Genomic DNA, 7,712 nt, shown 5'->3' on the forward strand with positions numbered 1-7,712 from the left:
GGGGGAAAAAAGAAAAAAAAAGAAAAAAGTTGTTTTCCTTCCACAAACCCCTTTTTACTCTGTTGGGGAAAGAAAGGTTTCTCTGGCTGTCCTACAGCATCTTCACAAAAGACAGGCAAGCCTTGTATGAAGGTACGTTCTGAAATCCTGTCCAGGGATAAAATTCCCACAGGCTTCCCAGGAATGGGGAAATGTCTGTTCACAACTCTCTGTTCATCTCCTGGTTGTGTCTAGAGCAAACTCAGAGACATTCCCCTGGCAAAGGACATACTCCGTGTTGATCCTGGGAGCAGAAGGTGACCCTCTGCTGTGAAGATGGAGTGGGGTAGCACCCAGAAATGAACCAGTTCAGCACCCGCTGCTCTTGGCCGGGTCAAAGTTCCCAGAAAGAGCAGTGCACCAAACCTGTGTCAAGCAGACTGAGCTGAACCTGTCATTCCTCATTTTCTGTTGTGGTGTCAAAGCTGAATCAAGAGGAATGGGAGGAAACTGTGCTGTCTTCAGAAGCCAGATATAATTGAAGAGCAACGACCTTTTCTCACCTGCGGAGAGAAGACGTACCATGAAAGTGTAGTACAAGGCAGTGTGGGCTCAGTTGCTGTGCTTTGTCCCTGTTCAGTCCTCATCGAGGGCAGCCTTCACTTTATGGGTTCAGCTGCTTGCTTTGCAGATGGGAACACACATTTCTGCCATTCCTGCCCTGAGCCACAGCCCCGGGTAACGGGACAGACCTCCCAGGCTTGACCGCAGCAGCTCCCACCCAACCCTGAAGCCAACCCGCCAACTGAAGTCACACAGCGAAAGGTTCTTGGAAACCAGGCACCATGTGGGGTTTTTTCCAGATTGGTAATTCTAGTTGTTCACACCTGGGTGCTGCTAAATAGGACAGAGCCAATGGGAGCATCAACAAACAGCCTTTCCTCTTGCCTGGGCAGAGCCCACAAAGCTGATTTCAGCCCATTTAACCCCAGGTTGTGACTGTAAAACTGGTCCATGGACCTGCCCATCAGCATCCTCCCATCCTGGCCCTGATCACACACACTCATCTGGCATGAATCCTTTCACCTTTGGTCTTAACTAGAAAGGATAAACTTTGCCAGCCCAGGGACCGCCAGACTGAGCCTCCTCAATTGTCTCCCCAAGGACAAGAACCCTAATGAAACCTTATTTCCCTGTGTTTATTTCCCACACACAGAGGATCCTTCCACTGAACCATGGGGCACACAGGGCAACATCAAAAGAGAAATCAGAAATGAATGCGATACCTCAGACGCATGTTTTCTGCAGCATCTCATAAGATCAATAGCCACTTACAAGCAACACTTCCCTGGGAACATTTTCCCCCACCATGAACTGACTTATCCACCCAGCAACAGCCAGAGTCACTAAGGAGCAATACAACACCTCTCCCACAATTTGTTACCACGTAGGAGAGTCTACTGTATTTACAAAAACAACATGTCGCCCTCCCCTGCTCTCTGAATTAATGATGGGTGCGATTGTGTTTCTCTTTACTTACTCAGCAGGAGGAATCCCAGCGCCAGAGCCACCTCTGCTCTTCATGCAGGGAAGCATCTCCTCCACAGCCTGAGCATGAGAAAAAATGCAAAGCGCTGTAAAAACATTGTCAGAGCCATTTCTTGGTCCTGTCCCTTTGCACTCATTCAATTTTCCTCTATATGGGCTGTGAGGCAGGAGCAACATCTCACTCCGTGCTTGTACAGAGACCAGCCCTGAGAAGATCTTAAGAAAGGCGTGAGAGTACAAGTGCAATGCAGGTGATAGATGATAGCCCGCTTTTGTTGGAGTTTTTTTCTAGTCTCATTTCTTAGTCTAAAATGTGTGTCTGTCTTTAGTGAAAACTCAGCATTATGAGTGTAGCTTTTTAAGAAATTGGCTCAATTTTAGCACTGTTACTTTTGCAAAATGAGAGTAAGATCTTGCTTCTTCCAGTAAATTATACCACTTTCTAGTTGAGGTTTCAAACCAATTCAGCAAACACCCTGAAAGCCCTTGTGTGGACTTTTCTTGCTATGGTAACTTAAATGGGTTATTAAATAGCATCTTTAGCTAAATCAATGCAAGTTTAAATAGTAGTGTAAGAAAAATAAACGCATGCTCCTCCTGACCATTTATCCACTCCCTAGATTACTTTCGCAGCCCCAGTTTGGGAGCAAAGTGCTCCAGGCTCTCAGCTCACCCATCTCCAAGCAAGATCAGATGCATGCGGTTAACTACAGGTTCAGCACTGATGTGCATCAGGGTTGGTGCTGCCCTTTTCCCTTCTCAAAGAGACCGGTCCATAGGCTCAACTCATCTCTGCCCAGCCTCTGATTAAGGTTTTCTGTTTGAGCATGCACGCCTTGGCCAAAAGCAACCACTCGTCCTTTCCCATCCCACCCTCCTTCACCTTCCATCTTCCGTGACAGCGTATTTCTTCTACCTCCCTCTGTCAACCCCTTTTCAATGGCATTTCCCTTCCTGCTGCCAAATGGATGCTTAGGAGCACGGAGGCAGTAAAACATTGCTCTAATGTCCCTTGCTGATGCATAGTCTCCTCCCATTATTGGTATAGCAGCATCAGGTTATACGCTGTTAATAGCCTTTCCACTTGTTTATAGCTTCTCTGGCATCATTCCTGGATTTAGCACCGCTGTTTTACTTCCCCTCGCTGCTTCAGGGACGGCCTCCCCTCGAGCAGCGGGACCCACGTGTCATGTGTGCGATGTGTAATTCAACAGGCGGGAGCTGGGGGGGGCATTGCCAGCAACCAGCACATCAAAAACACATTGCAACAAAGCCAGCGAACTTCATCTTGGATGGCGTGGGGGTTTAAGGGGAAGGGGGTTTTGGGTTTTTTTTGTGAAGAGAGTGAATAATTCATAGGCAAACCATTGACATGATAAATTCCTCCATTTCTCCTCTTTTGTGAATTGACAGCGAACAACTTTCCAATTCCTCCCCTCTGCATTTTCATTATCCAGAATTATTCACTAAACAATTGCTTGGAATAATTCTGGGGAGCAAATTCTCTGCTGGGGACGTTGGCGCTGACATCAGTGGAATTAGCGCCAGCAGGAGCTTTGGTTCAGAGGCGATGGGCCGTCCACAAGCCTTTCATCATGAGGATTTGGTCTCTAGATTTTTGAGCCATGCTGATTAGCTGTGGCAGAGCAGCGAGGCTGGACGGTCCTGCTTTCCCTTCCATTAGATGAGCGGAGCTCTGCAAATCAAGTTTTCCACCGTGAACACTTATGTTTACAAATTAACAGGGGTTGAAATTGCTAAGATGCAATGATATATCGCAATGGCGCTTCCAGCAGCACTTCTGCCAGCACGTTTCATCTCCAGCCCTGCAGGACAAACGGGAACAAAGTCGGATTTCTACATTTCCATTTCAACTGCTGCAAATGAGCCTTGCCCTTTCCAGGAACACTCTGCACAGTGCCATACGGGCTCTCTGAACCCACCGCCAGCTCACCAATACAGCTCACTGCCTTTGATATTCATGGGAAGTGAAAGAAAACAACTGAAGGTTTGCTTTTTAATTTCATGGGAAATTTTGAAAGTGGCTTTTGCTCCGTTCTGCACTTCATTTATTCATTTACAGACTGACCTAAACCCCATATGAACACCTGAATGTCTTCAGTATACTGCAGCTCTGACTCAGAAAGTCCTTGATATTTATCTGCCTGCAGCTTCCAATAAGTTAAAGCCAGCTGACCTAAAATACTAAATTCCGAGGGAGCTCTCTGGCTGATGACTCCCAGTATCTGACAGCAATTGTCTGGGGTATATTTTCTGTATTTATTTATTGTAAATGAGACATCTGACACCATGAGATCATAAGCAATTTCCAGCTCTCTCCAAATCACCGGTAGGGTTCCAGTTCCGAGCCTCACAACATCATCAATTCTGCTGCAAAACTTTCTGTGCTGATTGTCAGTAATTTGCAACACATACCTTGGAGGGAGAGAATTGCTTGCAGTTCTCCCCTTCATCTTCTCATGAAAATCAGCCCGTGTTGGGCAGGCCAACCAGACTGTCATGACTGTAAAAAACCTACAAATCTGGGGATCTGATTCTGTTCTTTGAAATGTTTTAAGTCAGTGGCAAAATGTAAATGTCGTCTCCTTATTTCCAGTTCTACCCAGGTGAGGATATTAACTTCTTTGGTCATTTCTCTGATTCAGCATCTGCTTTCCCCTCATCACATCCCTGCATTTGGATGTAGGATAATTCCTGTCACCATCCTAGACCTGCGTGTTTACACAGACGACAAAATAATTTCCCACAAGTGGCAACGGTTCATAAACGCAAACCTGATTTCTGCAAAAATTGGGTTCTTTCCTTGCTGCTAAAACCTTCTAGTTAAAAGTTCTCCCACTGCAGACAGGAGAATTTCACACCGAGGAAACACAATTGCAGACCAGCAAGCTTTCCTTCTGCGGTGCCTCAGATAATTGCCCGAGCAAGCTGGAAAGAGCTTCCTGTACAGCTGAAATCTTCAGACGCTTTCCTCTTTAAATCCCTCCTTTGGTGCAATGCTTCCACCCACTCCACCGCCTTGCAGCAGGGCTGCATGAACGTCGCTAGCAATTTGTAACCTGTTCCCCTTAGATGTAAGAGTTCCTCGTACGCTCGCGTGCCAAGAGCAAGCATCTCACAAGGGACGCCGTGCCTCCAGCTCCAGCAGTGGTGCTGCGGAGGCAGGCAGAACCCGCAGTCGACACATAAACCTGCTCATCCCATAGCTTAGCAAAGGATCAAGACACATCCATGGGTTTATAGTTTCAATCTCACTCTCTTTAAGAGATGCATCCCTGTGCTTCAGAATGACTCATTTCTGGCACGGGGCAGCTTTTCCTGCCCACCACCCTCCCATCTTGGTGTCTTGGAAAATCCCAACACAAATTCAGTTCCCAGCTGTGCTCAGCGCTGGGCCCCTCACCCCACGAAGGCCATGGAGGGGCTGGAGCGTGGCCAGAGCAGGGCAGCGAGGCTGGGGCAGGGGCTGGAGCACAAGGCTGGGGAGGAGCGGCTGGGGGAGCTGGGGGGGCTCAGCCTGGAGAAGAGGAGGCTGAGGGGAGCCCTCATCGCTCTCTGCAACTGCCTGAAAGGAGGCTGGAGCCAGGGGGGGGTCGGTCTCTTCTCCCCAGTAACAAGCGATGGGATGAGAGAAAATGGCCTCAAGTTGCATCAAGGCAGGTTTAGGTTGGATATTAGGAAAAACTTCTTCACCAAAAGGGCTGTCAGGCATTGGAACAGGCTGCCCAGGGCAGGGGCTGAGTCCCCATCCCTGGAGGGATTTAAAAGCCGGGGAGATGTGGCGCTTAGGGACATGGGTTAGTGGTGGCCTTGGCAGTGCTGGGTTAACGGTTGGACTCGATGATCTTAAAGGTCTTTTCCAACCTAAATGATTCTATGATTCTGTGATTCTAAGCTCAAGTCCTCCAGCCACATCGTTGACCGTCAAACATTATCTACTCCTTTATGCTTAAGCCAAACAAATACAAACCTCAAGGACAGAAAGAGAGAAAGAAATGAAACCCAAGCCACCATATTTAGTCCCAGACAGCACAGCTGTGCTCTTCTTTCATTAGCACAGACTACCCCCAGGTGCCTGGAGTGCATCAGAGTTGGGGCACCATCTGGGATCAACCTGCTGCCTGGAAAAATGCAGCTGGCAGATGCAAAGGTGATTATCTCATAGTTGGGGGTTTTTGTTTGGTTTTTGGTGGGGGGTTGCTGTTGGTTTTTTTTTTTCCAATAAAAATAACAGATAGGACCTGATGCCTCAGTTTCCTCGTTTGGGGCAGGTGACATGATGGCTGAGGTGAGGGTGAGAAGCTTAGGGACTGACAGAAAAGTTTAGGCACGAAGAGATAAAGCCCAGATTTTTTGACATCTAACCCCTGCTGACACTGAGGATGGGTAAAGCCCTTTCGAACCAGCAGAACCCACATTGTGCTGCTCCATGCGGTCACCAGGGCTAGAGCCAGAAAGAGGAGCCACCACCATCACTGGCAGGGTGCTATGGGCTTGTTAGAGACACAGGACTCCTTAACCCAGCCACAGTACCATGCCAACATAGTCATACTGCTGCCAAAAGCTAGTATCTCAGCACAAGGTTGCAGTGCACAGTGCAAACAGACCCTAAATTGAAGCTCATGGTGACACCGGGAGCACAACCCGGAGCAGCCCCCAGGCACGCAGCTCCCTACTCGTTCCCTACCCTCCACCCATCCAGCACCAGCTCCATCTGCAGGCAACGTCCCCACCAGAGCCACAGGTCTGACCTGTGCTATGATACAGCCTGTCTGCTATGGGAAAGCAGGAAAAACACATCTCTCACCCTTTCCACCAAGTCCCAGAGGACAAATCTTCCTAGCTTGGGGCAGGAGGTACTTGTGTGCCTCCTGGCCTTGCTCGATGTGTTTGCAAATCCTCCTGGTGTCAGCTGGCTCTAGGCATCCTGCAGCAGGGAGAGATGGTCTCCATCAATATTCAAGACACACAGACACAGGGAGAGAGGACACAGGTAGGGAAGAGAGCCTCTCTGCCACAGCCAGATGAATGAACCTTGCTCGAAGACAGAGCAGGAGGGTAGTTGTTTGCAGGGGCTGTGTTCTGCCGCAGGCACCAACCAAGCTCTGCTCTTACAGAGTCCTTTCCTCCCCGTCCACGGCCACCCTGCATCGGCATTGTGTCCCAGCCCAGGCCCGTGGATCGTGACTGGGGGCTCTGGAGCCGTTTCAGGGCTTTGCACTCTACAAAGAAGCCCCTGTTCTTTTAATTAGCCAGAGAATGTAAATGAGCACGGCATGTGCCCAGGCCCCTCCTGCAGAGCTCAGGAGAAAATGTCACACGCTTCTGGGATCGCTGTCAGTAGATGAAAAAGCCATTTGGCACCCAGGCTGCCAGCAGCGGGCTCGCAGGCAGGCTCCATGGGGCAGCATGGGCAGCAACAACCCGCCACAAGCGAGACCAGCCAGCTCCCGCACCAGCTCCCTGGCATTAAAATCCCTAGGAGCTACATGCACCCAAGACCAGGGACCACCCACCATTGCCTGCAGGGTCCACAGAGGAATTGTCTCCCAAGACCAGTGTCCTGGTACCACCACCATCTTCTCCCTATCCATCCATCCATCCATCCATCCATCCATCCATCCATCCATCCATCCCTCTCTCCCTCCCTCCCCACACATTATTGGCCATTGTTCCCACCACCCAACCCCAACCACCCATTCATCCTTACCCCTACATGTTCTTCTATCCATTTCTTTAGCACCTTCTCAGTCTGTCTCCACTTGTTTAAGACTAGAAAGTCAGTGTTTGTCTTGTCTCATCCACTCTGCAGGAATCCCTTCATCTACAAGGGGATACAAGAGGATGCACCCAAGCATCCTGCGAGAGCAGGACCAAACTCACCCGCCCTGTGCCTGGGAAGCACCCACCAGCTCCCACTGTGTGGCAGAGAACAGTGGGGGCAGAAAGGGCTTTATTAGGGGCAGCCCAGGCTGGGACCGGGGCAGCCAGAAGCCCATAAAGGCCCTTTCAGAAACATCAAAGGGCCCTTGATTAGGTCCGTACCAGGTTCTCCTGCTGCTGAGAAAACTGTAGGTTTATGCGTTGCTGGCTTTCAGCTTCAGTTTAACCCTCGCCTTTTGTTGGTGTGACAGAATTAAAAGCGACTGGTGCTGCAGAGGAGC

The 7,712-nt window shown here is 49.5% G+C and overlaps 1 long non-coding RNA gene across 1 annotated transcript; it reads right to left on the bottom strand.

Moving 5' to 3' along the window:
* Positions 1-332: 332 nt before the first annotated feature.
* Positions 333-6,470, bottom strand: LOC148055357 (uncharacterized). The gene is made up of 3 exons (XR_015705503.1): positions 6,356-6,470; positions 1,520-1,587; positions 333-542 (listed from the first exon to the last, which is right to left on the bottom strand). It is a non-coding gene; the product is annotated as an uncharacterized LOC148055357 (long non-coding RNA).
* Between the last annotated feature and the right edge of the window lie 1,242 nt (positions 6,471-7,712).

This window comes from Nipponia nippon, unplaced genomic scaffold (genome assembly GCF_047370975.1).
Source record: "Nipponia nippon isolate SJK-2023a ecotype South Korea unplaced genomic scaffold, ASM4737097v1 scaffold_23, whole genome shotgun sequence".
In the NCBI taxonomy this organism is placed as follows: domain Eukaryota; kingdom Metazoa; phylum Chordata; class Aves; order Pelecaniformes; family Threskiornithidae; genus Nipponia; species Nipponia nippon.